Genomic DNA, 17,780 nt, shown 5'->3' with positions numbered 1-17,780 from the left:
GGAGATTTGCATCTTCTCCCATAGAGAGCTTCATATGGAGCCATCTGGATGCTAGAATAATAACTGTTATTGTAAGAGAATTCAATGAGAGGTAGGTGATCATCCCAATTACCTTTGAAACCAGTCACACAAGCCCTCAACATATCTTCTAATGTCTGAATAGTATGCTCTACTTGTCCATCTGTTTGAAGATGAAAGGCAGTGCTCAAGTTCACCTTTGACCCCAAACCTTTCTGAAAAGATTTCCAGAATTGTGCAGTAAATTGTGCACCTCTATTTGAGATAATGGAGACTAGAACTCCATGAAGTCTTACCACCTCCTGAATATACAACTAAGCATAATCTTCTGCTGAGGTGGTAGTCTTCACCGGTAAAAAATGGGCTGATTTTGTCATTCTATCGACAATCACCCAAATAGAATCATGTTGCCTGCGAGACCTTGGTAACCCTGTGATGAAGTTCATATTAATCATCTCCCACTTCCAGTCTAGAAGTTCTATATTTTGAGCCAAACCACCAGGTTTTTGATGCTCTACTTTCACTTGTTGGCAATTTGGACACTTAGCAACAAATTTAGCAATGTCTTTCTTCATACCATTCCCTCAAATTACGGTACATTTTGGTGGAACCCGGATGGATGAAGTATCTGGAGCTATGAGCTTTCTCTATGATTCTCCCTTAGAGTTCATCCACAATTGGTACACATAATCTACCTTGGTATTTCAACCACCCTCTCCCCCTTGTTCAAAAGCTAATACTCTTTGCTTTTGAACATTTGCCTTCAAGTCAAGCAAAATGGGGTCTTGGTCTTGCTTTTCCTTCACTTCTGACACTAGTGATGATTCTGCCCCATTTGTCACCACTATTCCTCTTTCTGTGGAATCCATAAGTCTGACTCCCAGGCGTGTAAGTCTGTGCACATCTTTGGCTAATTCCCTCTTTTCTTCCTCAGCATGGGTGGTACTACCCATAGATAACCTGCTTAAAGCATCAACCACCACATTAGCCTTACCTGGGTGGTAAAGAATACTCATGTCATAATCCTTGAGTAATTCCAACCACCTCCTCTGCCTGAGATTGAGCTCTTTCTGAGTAAACACATATTGTAAGCTCTTGTGATCAGTGAATACATCAACATGAACACCATACAAATAGTGACGCCATATCTTTAAAGCAAATACTACAACAGCCAACTCTAAGTCATGGGTTGGGTAGTTCTTCTCATGAACTTTCAACTGTCTGGAAGCATAAGCTATGACTTTGCCATTCTGCATTAATACACAACCCAAACCAACTCTAGATGCATCACAATACACCACAAAACCTTGAGTACCCTCTGGTAAGGTCAAAACTGGGGCACTAGTCAACCTTTTCTTCAATTCCTGAAAACTTTTCTCACAAGCTTCAGACCATTGAAACTTCACTGTTTTCTGAGTCAACTTCGTCAAAGGAGACAAATGGACGAGAAACCCTCAACAAATCTCCTGTAACAGCCAGCCAAACCCAAGAAACTCCTAGTATCAGTGGGAGATGTGGGTCTAGGCCAATCCTGCACTGCCTCAATTTTCTGAGTATCAACTCTAATTCCTTCTCTTGACACAATATGGCCTAAGAATGCCACAGACTCGAGCCAAAATTCACACTTAGAGAACTTGGTATACAGCTCCTTTTCCTTTAAGGTCTGAAGAACTATTCTGAGATGACTAGCATGATCATCTTCATTCCTTGAATAGATTAGTATGTCATCAATGAAGACGATGACAAACATATCTAAATAACGTTTGAAGACTCTATTCATAAGATCCATGAACGCTGCTGGTGCATTTGTCAAACTAAAGGACATGACCAAAAATTCATAATGACCATATCTAGTCCTGAATGCTGTCTTTGGAATGTCACATTCCCTAACTTTCAACTGATGGTAGCCTGATCTGAGATCAATTTTTGAAAAACAGGTGGCATCCTAAAATTGATTAAATAAATCATCTATCCTTAGAAGAGGATACTTATTCTTGATGGTAACCTTATTTAATTGATGGTAATCTATACACATCCTAAGGGAACCATCCTTCTTTCTCACAAACAAGATCGGAGCGCCCCAAGGTGAGACACTTGGTCGAATGAAACCCTTATCTAATAGATCTTTCAACAGTTCTTTCAACTCTTTCAACTCTTTCAACTCTGCTGGTGCCATTCTGTATGGCGAAATAGAGATAGGACGAGTATTTGGAATGATGTCTATGCCGAAGCCTATTTCTCTTTCAGGAGGGACTCCGAGTAGATCATCAGGGAAGACTTCTGGAAACTCTTTTACTATAGGGACTGACTGAATGGGAGGTACCTCAACACTTGAGTCATTAACTCGGACTAAGTGATAGATACAACCCTTTGAAACTAACTTTCTCGCCTTAAGGTACGAAATGAAACGACCCTTAGGTACAACTGAGCTACTACTCCACTCTATGACTGACTCATTTGGAATCTGAAACTTGACAACTCGAGTTCTACAATCTATTAAGGAATAACAGGCATGAAACCAATCCATACCTAGAATGACATCAAAATCTACCATGTTTAGTTCAATTAAGTCAGCCATGGTGTCTTTGTGATTGATGGAGATGACACAATCTCGATAAACTTGCTCAGCTAGAATAGACTCCCCGATAGGTGTGGAAACACAGAAAGGTTCACAAAGTTTCTCAGGGATAACATCAAACCCTTTTGCAACATAAGGGGTCACAAAAGATAAACTTTCTCCTGGGTCTAGCAACACATAAACATCAAAAGCAAAGACTTTGATCATACCCGTGACAACATCTAGAGAGTTCTCTTACTCTAGGCGACTGTGATTGCATAAAGGCGGTTTGCTCCTCCGCCAGTACCAGAAGTAGCTCCTCTAGGTGCAACCCTGTCTGGTGGACCAACTGATGAAGACTGGGCTCTATTGCCCGGATTTCCACTACCTTGCTTATTCTTAGGACACTCTTTCAAGAAGTGTCCCTCTTTTCCACACTTGAAACAACCTGTTAAGCCATAACGACACTTACCTGGGTGGGTTCTCCCACACTTAGCACATGCAGGAGCCCAACTACCTCCTTATGCCATACCACCTTGGGACTGTGCTGGTTTAGATATGAAGTTTTGCGAATTCTAACCGTAATATTTGCCTTTGTTTTGAGGTGCAGGTGTACTAGCAGATGATGGAGTAGACCCCTTTTGCTTCTGCTGAAAGGACGAACGATTATCATTGCCTTTCTGCTGCCCAGACTCATTCCATGTCTTCGCTTTCTTACTTCTGAATTCTTCCCTGTCTCTCAGCTTCTCTTCCTCAACCTGCTGCACATACACCATCAACCTTGATATGTTCAGTCACCTATCAGCATCACTGCTCTACCCTCTTTGCTTGACAGACGACCCAAGCCAGCAATAAACAAGCTCATTCTGCTCCTCATGTCCTTAACCATTTCAGGAGCATAATGGGATAGATGGTGAACTTCAATCCGTACTCATGCATACTCAAGAAATCCTATTTTAGTGTAAGGATTTCTCGTACCTTAGCCTCCTTGAGTTCTCGGGGAAAGAAACGCCCCGAGAAGGCTTCTTCGAAACTAGCCCAACTAGTAGGTGGTGTGTTCTCAAGTCAACCCCCTTTAAACTGATCGAACCATGTTCTAGCAATATCCTTCAGTTGATATGCAACTAGTTCAACTCTCTCAGTGTCAGCAATATGCATCACATCGAATACCTTTTTCAACTCCTCAATGAAGTTCTCTCGATCCTTAATAGTGCTTGAACTAGTGAAACTAGGAGGATTCATCCTCAAGAATTCTTGAATCCTCGAAGTGTTAGCCTCATATTGCCTTGGTCCTCTTGGTTGCCTAACCTGGTTAGTCACAACTTGGCTCAGCATCCGGGTAGCCTCACGAAATTCGACATTAGTGACCTCGCCTTGAGGTTGCACGTTTGGTGCATTAGGTACCCCTTGCTCTTGTGGTTCAACATTTCTTCTAGATGGATGACCTCGTGCTGCTCTTCGTGGAGGAATGGTTATCTGAAACACACACAAACACGAATTAGAGGGAAACTTTTAGATATAAACTCTAACGCACGAAATGGATATGAAAGAAGTGAAGAATTTCCTAAATGTTGCAGCCTCCTAATTATAGATGTGGCGCGCTTTACATCGATAACTAGGACTCTAGAGACACGGCTTCATAGACTCCCTAGGACTCTTTGAACTCTGGCTCGGATAACATGTTTATCACACCCTGAGCCTACACCGTGGATGTGGCCGACACTCGAAGACCATTGCTGGCCCCAAGAGAACCCTTGGCTTGGCTTGGTTAACTCAGCGGAAAACTTAACTCAACAAAATAAACTCAAGTAATCGTTTAAATGATAACATCTTAGTCAAAATGACAACTTATGTCTCAAAAAAAGTATCTGCAAATACATAGATGAGAGACTCAAAAACTAATTGTCTGACTGTCTATGAAGCCTCTATAATACTGAGAAGGATGTTGGGACAGACCCCACAACATCCTAATAAAGAAAACTAGGAAAGCGAAATAAAAGAGTCCTCCAGAATGCAAGGAGGCTCACCACTGACTCTGGAGTGCTCAACTGGATCAACGGTGTGCTGGATGCTGATCCTGGTTACCTGCGTCTGCATCATGATAAGATGCAGGTCAACCGGCATCAGTACATTGAATGTACGAGTATGCGAGTTGGAATGCTAAACAACAACTTAAGCTTGAAAGGAGTACACCGGAACACTTACCTTGGCTCTGTTTAACTCATGAATAACTGGACTCAATATAAAGCAATAAGACACATGGAATATTTATAAAGCTTGTAAAACAGTGTAAACAACTTAGTTTGTTAAAGATAAAGCAAGAGAAACTCAACTTTACTTGTATATAAAAGTAATTTACTTGTATATAAAAGTAATATAACTTTTGTGGGAGATTCTCTAACCGACAACCACCACTATGGGCCTAAGTGGTGATACAATGTCTTGCCACGCTGCCAGAACTGTCCTATACTTTGCCGTAATATAGAACACTTAACTTAGTTGATCCACTAGTCTATGCTAAAAGCATCTTAAGGAGTTATCTAAACTGTATTATCCTTTACTACCCATGATGGCTACATAGTTTATGGAGACTTCAGTTAACATGAACTCGCATCCCCATATCGGTGCTCAATACTACTCCCAAAATATACTTAGCTCATATGTTTGTAAAAACAAAACTCTTTCTTTGAATTGAGATAATTACTCAAAACTTAACTTAAAAGCTCTCTTGGAATCGATGTTCCCTTTCTTGCTCAAATGTGAAGACATTTATAAACTCTTTGGGAATACTTAGTCCCCTTATAGCTTTTTGAGAAAATAAACTCAACTCTTTACTTTTTGCTTTACTTGAAACTTGACCCTTAAAACGAACTTAAAACGTTTGTTAAAGACTCTTGAAAACTTTAAGAAACTTTGATTTTACTTGCTTCTTAACTTCTAAACTTTGACTCTTAACTTCTTTACCTTTTATCTTAACTTTCCTTGAATTGGATTATGGATTCAAGGTTCATGATATCATGTTTATGGATGATTTGATGATGTTTAGATGTACCTTAGAGTGTTGGGAACAACTAGAAAGCATAGGTACATCGCTTAGGAACAAGTACGAAAAAGTGGGAAACGAATGGAGAGAACTGGCGTCCCTGGCGCTCTGAGAGGCGCGGGGCGCCAGCCCTCAATCTTCAGAGGACTCTGGCTGGCGCGACGCGCCAGAGGCCCGATTTTCTTCTTTGTTTTTCATCTCTAAACCCTCCAATCTTCCCTAGTTCTTTCCCCAAAAACTTAGGATCAATTGTACCCTCAATATAGCATCAATCTAACTCGAAAAACAGCCCGAAAACATGAATCAAATCAACTCCCAAGCATTAACAATTCAACCAACAAGAATTCAACAATGTTCTTCAAGAACTTCACTTTCTTAACATTCAAACAACTTCAATTTCGCTGAATTAAAAAAATTTAGTGTGTGGGTGAACTAAACCAACATGAAAGAAATCTCACATGCCTTAATTGGGATCACCCCCGATGAATTCCACTCCAAACGCTTGACGTTCTTGGCGAAATTTTAGCTTTTCTCCCTTTCTTTCTTCTTTTCTCTTTTCTCCAAGCCCTAACCGTTCTTTAATTCTTCAAAATTGATTTAGGTTCTGTTTTTACCCTAATAAACCCCTACAAACGAATTAGGAATTAAATTAGAGGAAAGACTACTTTGCCCTTCCCTAAATCCGGATTGAGACTTTTCTCAATCCAACATCCCAACTTCTGAAAGGCAAAACTCACTCATACAATGTCGACATGGCGTAAACTTGGCGGCGTTGGAAAGATCTCTCCAAGTTCTTTCCAACCATACCAAGAAGTGCTCCTAACTCCTCCTGAGCTAGGAGTTATGGTCGTTTGAAAATGGCCAAAACTCACTTTCTTAACTTAGACAAAATTTCCAGATTTCCTTATTCTTTCCAAAAATCAATATTTTCATATTTTTAAACCCTTTATAGTCGTTTCTAGGTGCGAGATGCTACATTTTTTGAGTGGTGCTGTCCATCGCTTTTTCTTCCGTCATTTTTTCAGTAGTTTTTTAGTAGTGTTCCAGATCCTTCTAATAGAAATGGTGGATCAGTGGTAGCTAGAGTTCGAGATTTTGTTAGGATGAATCAACCTGATTTTTAGGGTCGCAAGTTGGTGAGGACTCACAAAACATTATCGATGAGGTTAAGAAATTTTTTGGAGTGTTGCAAGTGACTGGTAATGATAGGGTAGAGTTGGTAACCTACATTCTTAAAGATGTAGCTCACATTTGGTTTATTCAGTGGAAAGAAAACAAGAGTGTGGATACAACTACTATGACTTGGGAGTGTTTTACCAGAGCTTTTCTGGACATGTTCTTCCCAAGGGAGTTGAGGGAGTCTAAGGCACGAGTGTTTATGAATTTGAGACAAGGTTCAATGTTAGTCCAAGAGTACAGACTTAATTAAGTTCACCCAATTCTCTAGGTATGCTCCACACATGGTTGCCGATCCATGGGCACATATGAGTAAGTTTCTATTTGGGGTATCCGACTTAGTGAAGACAGAGTGCAGGAGTGCTATGTTGATACAGGATATGAATATCTCTAGGCTTATGACTCATGCTCAGCAGGTTAAGGAGAGAAGATTAGGGAATAACTATGGTCAATAAGAAAGCTAGAACAGGGAACTATGAGTTCTCTCAACAGATATTGGGTGGTGGATATCACTCATTGTTTTCATAGGATCAAAATAGTAGGGCATCGGGCTCTAAGTCTTAGGGGAGTGTTTTAGGAAATAGGACCTACCCAACTTTTCTAAAGTGTGGTAAGAACCATTTCGGTGAGTATCTTGCAGGTAAGGAAGGATTCTTTGGGTGTGGTCAGTCCGGCCATAGGTTGAAGGATTGCCCTTTTGCTAGGCAAGGGCAATAAGGTAACGATAGCAGGGCTCATTCTACAGTCCCAACAACACAAGAAAGTCACCCAACTCAGCAGGGTGTGTCATCTGGTACAGGTGGCGGTCAGTGCCAGAACAGGTTGTGTGCTCTTCAGGCTCGCCAAGACCGTGAAGATTCTCCTGATGTGGTCACTGGTATGTTATAAGTGTTTCTTTTAGATGTTTATGCATTGTTAGATCCAGGGCTAGTCTTTCTTTTGTAACTCCCTTTATAGCAGTAATCTTAAGTGTCAGTCCAGAAACTCTTTCAGGACCCTTCTTAGTCTCTACTCCAATTGGTGACCCAGTTATAGCTAAATGGGTATACAAAAATTACCCTATCACAGTGTTTCTGAAAGTCACCTTAGCAGATATGTAGAGTTAGAAATGGTAGATTTAGATATCATTCCAGGCATAGATTGGTTACATTCTTGATTATGCCTCAGTCGATTGTAGAACTAAGATCGTTCGGTTTCAGTTCAAACGAGCCAGTCTTAGAATGGAAGGGTAGTAGCTCAGTGCCTATAGGTCGATTTATCTCCTAGCTTAAGGCCAGAAAGATGATCTCTAAAGGGTAGTGTGGGACACGTTGAGGAAAAAGGGAAGGAATTAGTTAAAGATGTTCATCGACTTGTTCGCTTAGGAGTTAATGGTGGTGTGAAAATCCAGAATTTATCAGAATTTCCATTGGTAGCGGAGGATAAGGAAAAACAGATAGTGATCCCATACTACTTCAGTTGGAAGGTGCAGTTCATCAATAGAAAGTAGAGGTTTTCTCCCAACGGGAAGATGGTCACTTCTGTATTCCTAAGGTGGATGAGTAAATGAAGCAGCCTTGATTGGGCTAGATACGGATCATGATGCTATGGAAAAAGTTCAAATCATCAGAAATAGACTTAAGAAATAAGTCCTATATAGGTGTAAGGAGAAGGAACTTAGAGTTTGGGATAGATGATTGGGTTTTCCTAAACGTATCACCTATGAAGGGGGTGATGAGATTTGACAAGATCGAAGGAGTCAGTCCGTAGAGGGAGCTACTTGGGAAGCAGAAACAATAATGAAGGCCAAGTATTCTCATCTCTTTCCTTCCAATTCTATTTCAGCTTGAGATAATAGTTTCCTTTCCAGTCTTTTAGTTTACTTATGCATAAATTCAGTCTTAGTACCTTGTTCCTTCATTTGTTCTTGCATTTTTCAGCAGATTTGCATGTTCTTAGAACTCTATTCAGTCAGATATCAATTTCTAGTACTTAGTAGTACGAATTGCAGCTCGTTCCCTCCATACCCAGATAGTTCATTCTTTATTCGAGCATGAATGTTCCCAAGGGGGAGATATTGTAACACCCTAGATTTGAGAAAGGAAAAAATTCCAGATATTCAGAAGTTGCAGGTGCCACCGATGAAGGCCACTACGGACCGTAAGTCAACTTACAGCCCGTTAGTCAGCTACGTCGATGGGCCACTCAACTTTTAGTTTCAGACCCTATATTTCAGCCATCTGACAGCCAAACGACGACAGACAGGATGGACCTTCAGTCGACTTACGGCTAGTCAGTCACCTCTGTCGATGGGCCAGTCGACTTTTAGTTTTCAGACCTCAGATTTCATCCCTCTGACAGCCAAACGATGATTGACAGGACAGACCATCAGTCAACTTACGGCCCGTCAGACAGCTCCGTCGATGGGCCAGTCCACTTTTAGTTTAGAGGTAATAGGGCTTTTCCTTATTATTTTATCACTAAACTTCTTCATTTTGGTTAGTTTTAACCTATTATTCTAGTCAGATTTTGCCCTAAACCATTATTCACTAGAATTCACCAAGCTTAGAACGAAAAAGAGGAGAAAAGAGGCGATAACTTTCTCCAAGAACGCAACAAGTTTCCTTGAGTTCCAGCCCCAAAATTGAAAGATTTCTCTGTGAAATTTGTCAACAGGTATGTGGAATTTCACTAGTGGGTTCTATTCATCAACTAGGTCCCTAGAATTTAGTCAGATTCTTGATTCATAAATCTTGCTTAAACCTAGGGTTTCTAAAATCCTAGATATTGGTTGTGATTTAGCTGTTAGAGTATTTCTAATTAGATTATCATGTTTTTGTAGAATCGTTGCTTAGTTCTTTGAATAAAACTCAGAACCCTAGTTGTGAAGATTCTTTTAGTTCATGAATTACACATGCTAGGCCAGTTAAACAGATATACATGCCTCCATTTTTGAATGTCACATTATCAGTATATAATTGTTACATTCTCAGATTTTACATGTCAATATTTTAAGCTATACAGTAATTCAGTCGTAATGTGCTACATACATATTCAGTTGGGAGTAGACCTAACACCTAGTTGGACTAGGGTTCAGTTAGCCTCATAGTCCTAGAACTTCGTGCCCCCACAAATTAAGTCCCTTGTGTGGGCATAAGTTTTAGTGATCTCGCCAATCATGCCTTTATGCCCCTGCTAAGGTATATTGGGTCCTCTCGATGGGGCGTATACATTGAACTCCGCATTTAGCTCACATGGTTTTATGTCGGTTACTAGTAGCTCCCACAGTCAGACTTTAGTGTATTTGCCCATGTTTTTAGTTATACTTTAGTATTCAGTCTCAGCATGTTATGTACTTGGTCATTGCATTCAGTTTAGTTTGTTTTAGTATATCTCAATATTTCCATCATGTTTAGATTATGTCATTGATCAGTTATGCTTTGTTAAGCTTATATGTTTTGTTCAACTTTTATCCTATCATGCAATATGCTCAATACCTTCCAAGTACTGATACATACTCTGTGCTAAATCTTTTCATGATGTAGGTTCAGGTCCTCAGCATTCAGATCATGCGCAGATCGGTTCTTGATCCACATTAAGCAGCTTCATTGGTAAGTCCTCATATTTCAAGCATAATAGACATGTTTTCTGATTTAGTCTTTCATTTCAGTTTCAGCTTTGCTAGGGTTAGCTGGGGACATGTCCTACCAACTCTAGTTAATTAGAAGCTTTTTCAGACATTGTTAGATTTAATTTTAGTTTTTGAGTGATTGTTCAGTATCACTAAACTCTTCAAATTTTATATATATTCAGACCAGTATTGGGTATTTCCTATCATTGAGTTATTTCATGATTTAGCTTCCGCATTAGTTATCTTTTCGTAGATATATTCAGTTTGCTTATAATATGCCAACTTAGGGTTAGCTTAGGGTTACTCGTGATTCGAGGTCCCGTGTTTACGTTGAGGGGGTAGCCTCGGGGGTTTACATTTTCACATCCTTCATGGGTGATATTTGGAGCCAAACATGATAGCCCTCCATAAACACTAAGGCTTCAACTCTCCAGTGTGCATAACTCTTTTGTCGACTCTGGCTATCAACAATCTATACTGAATCATACGAACTTGCTCCATAGAATCTTTAAGCAAGTCTATATCAAAAGAGTCCATCTCCATCGAATCAAACCAACCAATCTGAGATCTACACCTTCTACCATACATCGCCTTAAATGGGGCCATCAGAATACTAGAGTGATAACTGTCATTTTAGGGAAACTCTACTAAGGGAAAATGTTGATCCCATCTAGCACCAAAATCGGTCACATATGCTCGGAGCATGTCCTCCAACACCTGAATAGTCCGCTCGGACTGACTATCTGTCTGAGGATTTAAAGTTGTACTCATATCTAATTGAGTACCCAAACCATGTTGTAATGCTTTCTAGTAATGAGAAGTGAACAATAAACCTCGACCATATATAATAGAAATCGGAACTCCATGTAGTCACACAATCTTACTAATATACAACTCGGCTAACTTCTCTGTCGTATACTTCACCCAAACTGGAATGAAGTTGGTAGACTTGATCAGCCTGTCAAGAACAACCCAAATGGAGTCATAACCACCCACCGTGGTAGGAAAACCCACAACAAAGTGCACAATGATCCGCTCCCACTTCCAAGTAGGAGTAAGCATCCTTTGAGATATACCCCCTGGTCGTTGGTTCTCACACTTGACCAATTGGAAAGTCAAGCACCTAGAAACAAAGTTTGCAATATCTCTCTTCATGCCGTACCACCGGTAATGCTGATTTAGATCATGATACATCTTTGCCGCTCCCGGAAGGATGGAATATCGTGAATAATGGGCCTCTTCGAGAATCAATCTAATCAACTCGATTGCCCATCTTGGGCACACAAATCGTACCTCTGATCCTCAAGACACCATCAAAATCAAGGACATCCTCCTTAGCTTCCCCTCTCAACACTTTTTCTCGAAAGAGACATAACTTATCATCATCAAACTGGTGCTCATAGATCTTCTCGACTAAAGAAGACCAAGCCTAAATAAAAGTAATAATACCATCGCTCTCCTCTGAAATCTGCAATTGGATAAAACTGTTAGCTAACCTCTAAACATCTCTAGCCAACAGTCTCTCCTTAATACTAAGCGCGGCAAGACTCCCCATGCTAGTAGTCTTCCTACTAAAATCATCGGCAACCACATTGGCCTTTCCCGGATGATATAGAATGGTTACATCGTTGTCCTTTAACAACTCAAGCCATCTACAGTGCCTCAAGTTCAAATCTCTCTGAATGAAGATCAACTAAAGACTCTAATGATCAGTGAAGATCTCACAATGCACCCCATACAAATAGTGACCCCATAATTTAAGTACAAAGACCACGACTGCCAACTCCAAATCATGAGTAGGGTAGTTCTTCTCATGGGCCTTCAACTGCCTAGAAGCATTAACAATCACTTCCCCCTTCTACATCAATACACCACCCAAACCGAATCTTGAAGCATTACAATAAATAGTAAAGTCCACACCTTTCTCAGGTAGATTCAACACAAGGGACGAAGTCAACAAAGTCTTGAGCTTTTGAAAGCTCTCCTCACACTCATCAGACCACTGAAAACCCATACCCTATCGAGTCAATCTAGTCAATGGAGTAGCAATAGTAGAACAACTCTGGACAAATCGTTGATAATAGCCTGCCAATCCCACAAAACTCCGAATATTTGTAGGAGAAGTAGGTCGGGTACAACCTCTAACTGCCTCAATCTTGGCCAGATCTACTCTAATACCTTTTTTGGAAATCACGTGTCCCAAGAATGCCACAAAATTAAGCCAAAGCTCGCACTTTGAGAACTTGGCATACAACTTCTGTTCTTTCCACTTCTGAAGTACAATCCTCAAGTATCAGACATGGTCCACCTCAGTCCTGAAGTAAATTAAAATATCATCGATGAAGACAATTACAAAAGAAGCAAGATATGGTCGAAACACCCCATTCATCAACTCCGTGAATGTTGCATGGGCGTTAGTTAACCCATAGGACATCACTAGGAACTCACAATGCCCATATCGAGTTCGAAAAGCTGTCTTAGGGATATCTGATGCCCTAATCTTAAGTTTATGATACCGAACTTCAAATCAATCTTACAGAACAATGATGATCCTTGTAGCTGATCAAATAAATCATCAATACGAGGAAGAGGATACTTATTATTCACTTTTACCTTTCTCAACTGTCTATAATCAATACACATAGTCATTTTTCCATCCATCTTCTTCACAAACAACACATGGGCACCCCAAGGTGAAACACTAAGGCAAATAAACCCCTTACTCAACAAATCCTATATTTTATCCTTCAACTCTTTCAATTCTAGCGGATCCATACGATAGGGAGGAATAGAAATGGGATTAGTGTCCGACTCCAAATCAATAACAAAATCAATATCCTTTTCAGAGTACACTTGGAAGATTAGAAGGGAATACATCAACAAACTCCTCGACCACGGGAATGGAATCCATGGGAGTTGGTTCAATAATAGTGTCCCAATGAAGGCTAAGTATGAAAAACACCCTCTCTCCACCAATCTGAGCACGGATGAAGGAGATGAGCTTACTAGGATAAGAGCCACTAGCACCCTTCCACTAAACCCTTGGAACACTAGGCATTGTTAAGGTCGCAGTTTTAACATTACAATCAAGAGTAACATGATAAGGAGAAAGCCAATTCATACCTAATATAACATCAAAGTTTACCATCCCTAGAATGATTAAGTCTACCCAAGTGTCATACCCCGCAAAAGAAACAAGACATGATCGATACACTCTATCCACCACTAAAGGCTCACCCGCGGGTGTAGAAACATGAATAGATACGGTCATGCTTTCACATATCATACCAAATTCAACAACAAAATAGGTAAACACATAAGAGAATGTAGACCCCAGGTCAAATAATACAAACGCAGATCGATGGCATACTAGGATGATATTTGTAATAACAACATTAGAAGTCTCTAACTCAGGTCTCTCTGGGAAATCATAACTCTGACCCCTTTGCCACCTCCAGCCTGTGTGATACCTCTATCCCCACTCTACTTAGCTGTAGTACCATTACCAAAAGTTATACCGCCTCTTCCTAATGAAAATCTTCCTCAACCTCTACCCTGTAATACCAGTGGTCTAGTATGAAATGAAGAATTAGGCGGGGGGCTCCTCCACGACCCCTCTAAAAAATACACTGTCGCATCATGTGATCACGATCTCCATAACTAAAGCAAATCCTCTGATTTGGGAATTGATGTGCGGATCATGAAAACCCACTATGATTGCCTCGCTATGTATGTTACGCCCCAAGCCTACACCCTAGGCATGGTCGACTTGAGAACAATTACTGGTCCCCAAGAGAACCCTTGGCCTGGCTCATTAATTAGCGGGCGACTTATTTAGTAGAAATAGAAATCTAAAAAAAAACTCAACTCATAAGGTTATCATAATTAAAATAGTTTAACTCAATATACTCAAATAAACATAAGTGTTCAACTCATAGTCTATAAAACATCAACAAGGAAAATGAGTAAAAGACTCCTCAACTACTTTTGTCTATGAAGCCTCTAAAATACTAAGATGGAAGTCGGGACAAGACCCACGATATCCTAACAAAACTAGAAGTAAATGTGGAATCCTCCTGAAGCAAGAAAACTGACCAAAGCAAATCTACAACTGTAAGTGGTATCAATAGAGCGCCTTTTTGATGACCTTGAATACCTGTATCTGCGTCATGAAAAAAAGCAGGCCAAATGGCATCAATACAGTGAATGTATGAGCATGTAAGGGGAACTCTAAAGCATATACGTAAGCTTGAATTGATAAAAAGGAAGAACATACTCACCTCATATTAACTCAACTCAACTCGAGTCAACTCAAATCAAAGGTAATCAACTCAATTCAATATAAGAGCAATAATAAAGATACAATATAAAGAAAGATTTTAAAACAATATATAATATCTCAATGTATGTGAAAATACAATAACAAGCTCTTTAGTCGTATTTGGGAGATTCTCTAACCGACAACCATCACTATGAGGTATGTGATGATACAACGTCACGCGCACGCTGCCAGAACTGTCATATACCTTGTCGGAGTATAGGAAATCCTCAACTAAATGGATTCACTAAGCTATACTTAAAGGCAATAAGGAATCATCTAAAATGTAACACCTCGTATCCGAAAACAGACCATAAAACAGATTTCCAGAAGTTGCAGGTGCAACTCACGAATGTCACCCACGGACCGTAAGGTGACCCACGGCCCATGCTGGTGGTCCGTGGTTCACGTCTACAACACCCCCAGAACTCAACCCCTACATTCGTCTAAGGATCGACCCACGGTCGAACCCATGAACCGTAGGTCAGACCACGAACCGTGGTCCGCGTCCATGGATCAAATCCCCAGAAACAAGCCTCTAGTACTGATTGACGGTTGACCAACATAGACCATCAGTCAATCGACGGTCCATCGGTCCCGTTCGTCGGGCACTCCGACATTAGTTAAGTCAAGGGTCTTTTGGTCTTTTCCTATTTTGTTGGACCCCTAAACTACGTCGTTTAAACCCTAAACTATGTGGGTTTGGTTAGTTTTAGCCTAGAAACATAACTAGAACTTACCTAAGTCAAATCATTCATAAAAACATAGAAAGTAACAACGCTAAGAGGAGAAAGAAGTCAAGAATCCTAGTTCAAGAACGTAACAAGTTTCCTCTAGTTCTAGCCCTAAAATCGAAGGATTTCTCCGTGGAATTTAACACCATGTATGTGGGATTTCACTAGTGGGTTCTTTTCACCCATTAGGTCCCTAGAATACAGTCAGATTCTTGATTCCCTATTATTAACTAGGCCTAGGGTTTCTAGAACTTTAGCAGATCATCATGAACTAGTTATTTTAATGTTCCAAATTAGAATGTTATTACTCAGTTTCTCATATGATACTCAGAACCCTAGTTGTATATATTCGTTAGTTCATGAATTATGCATGCTAGGTAAGATTATTCAGTTATTACATATATACCCATGCTTCAGCTTACAATGTCACTTTATCAGTCATAATTGTTGCATTCTCAGTTTGTATATCAGTTTTGAGTTATCTAGTATATTAAAGAAATTCAGTCTTAATGTGTTAATCATTTAATCTATTGGGAGTAGCATAATACCGAGTTAGACTAGGGTGAGTCACCCATATAGTCCTAGAACTACGAGCTATGTAGGTTGTAAGTCTCCTTTGTAGGCATCATTTTAGTGATCACACCAGCATGCCTCTACACCCTTGGCCGGGTATATTGGGTTCTCTCGATGGGGCGTATAAATTGTACTCCACATTTAGCTCATGCGGTTTTATGTTGATTATGAGTAGCCCCCACAGTTCAGTCAGACTCCATTGCATTGATCTCATTTCAGTACAGTCAGCATTCAATCTTAGCATGTTATAAATTTGTTCATTGCATTCAGTTAGCTCAGTGTTTAGTATCTATATCATGTTTAGATTATATTGTTGCTTTATTACTTGTTCAGTTATATGTTTATTTCAGTTTTACTCTATCCTGCATGCTCAATACCTTTCAAGTACTGACGTATACTCTGCGCTAAATCTTCTTGTGATGTAGGTTCATGTCCTCAACAGTCAGATCACGCATAGATCAGTTCCCGATCTCTAGCTCAGCATCATCAGTGGTGAGTCCTCATTCTCCGAGGACAATAGTTATGTTATTTACTTCAGTATTTCAGTTTTTAATTTTAGTTTTTGCTAGATTTAGGTAGGGGGATGTCCCAGTACTTCTAGTCAGTTAGAGAACATTATCAGACATAGTTAGATTCATCTTAGTATTTAAGTTTGATATTTCTCTTGCATTATACTCTCAAATTTGATATTTCTAGATTTAGTATATGGGTATTCCCCATCATTTCAGATTTATTTATGATTATCTTCTGCACTAGTTTTTATTATTCTTAATACGCTCATGTTATGCCAGCAAAGTTAGCTTGGGGTCACTTGTGATCCTAGGTCCCACGTCCGTGTCTCGGGGGTAGCACGGGGTGTAAAAAAATTAGTATCAGAGCACTAGGTTTAAGTGTTCTAGGATGTATGAAAGGTCGTGCTAGGTATAGTCCTTTTCATGGGTGTGTAGTGCATACCACATCTAATGAGAGGGAGGCTACAAAGTATTGTGGGAAAAATCTTCATTTTCTTTTTACTCTTATCGTGCGTAAGGTATGATCTAATTCCATTATAACTCCACGTTCTACGTTTCAGTGGTCATGCCTCCTTGTAGAGCTAACGCCAGGAATGCAAATGCAAGGAATGCAAACACAGCTCTTCCAGTTCCAGATCAAGAAGTTTCGAATGCATAGTTTTGGAACGCCATTCAGATGTTGGCTCAGAGTGTGGCCAACCAGAACAATCAGCGGGTTCTTGTCAGGCATATGCTAATGTTTGGTCAGCTGCAGCCAGAGTGCGAGATTTTGTTAGGATGAATCCGCCAAAGTTCTTAGGATCGCAGATTGGTGAGGATCCACAAAAGTTCATTGATTAGGTCAAGAAGATATTTGAAGTGATGTAGGTAACTGGGAATGATCAGGTTGAGTTAGCATCTTACTAACTTAAGGATGTGGCTCATATTTGGTATACTTAGTGGAAAGAGAACGGGGGTACATACGCCACTCCTATCACTTGGGATTGCTTTAGCGAGACCTTTCTGGATAGGTTTTTCCCAAGAGAGCTAAGGGAGGTAAAAGCTCAGGAATTTATAAACTTCAAGCAAGGTAGTACGACAGTCCAAGAGTAAAGGCTCAAGTTTACCTAACTCTCCAGGTATGCTCCTCACATGGTTTGTGATTCCAGGGATCAGATCAATAAAATTCTATATGGAGTGTAATACTTGGTGAAGATAGAGTGTAGAAATGGTATGTTGCTGGAAAATATGAGCATCTCT

Source organism: Solanum stenotomum, chromosome 4, assembly GCF_019186545.1.
Source record: "Solanum stenotomum isolate F172 chromosome 4, ASM1918654v1, whole genome shotgun sequence".
NCBI classification, from domain to species: Eukaryota; Viridiplantae; Streptophyta; class Magnoliopsida; order Solanales; family Solanaceae; genus Solanum; species Solanum stenotomum.
Note: the sequence above shows the minus strand (reverse complement) of the source record.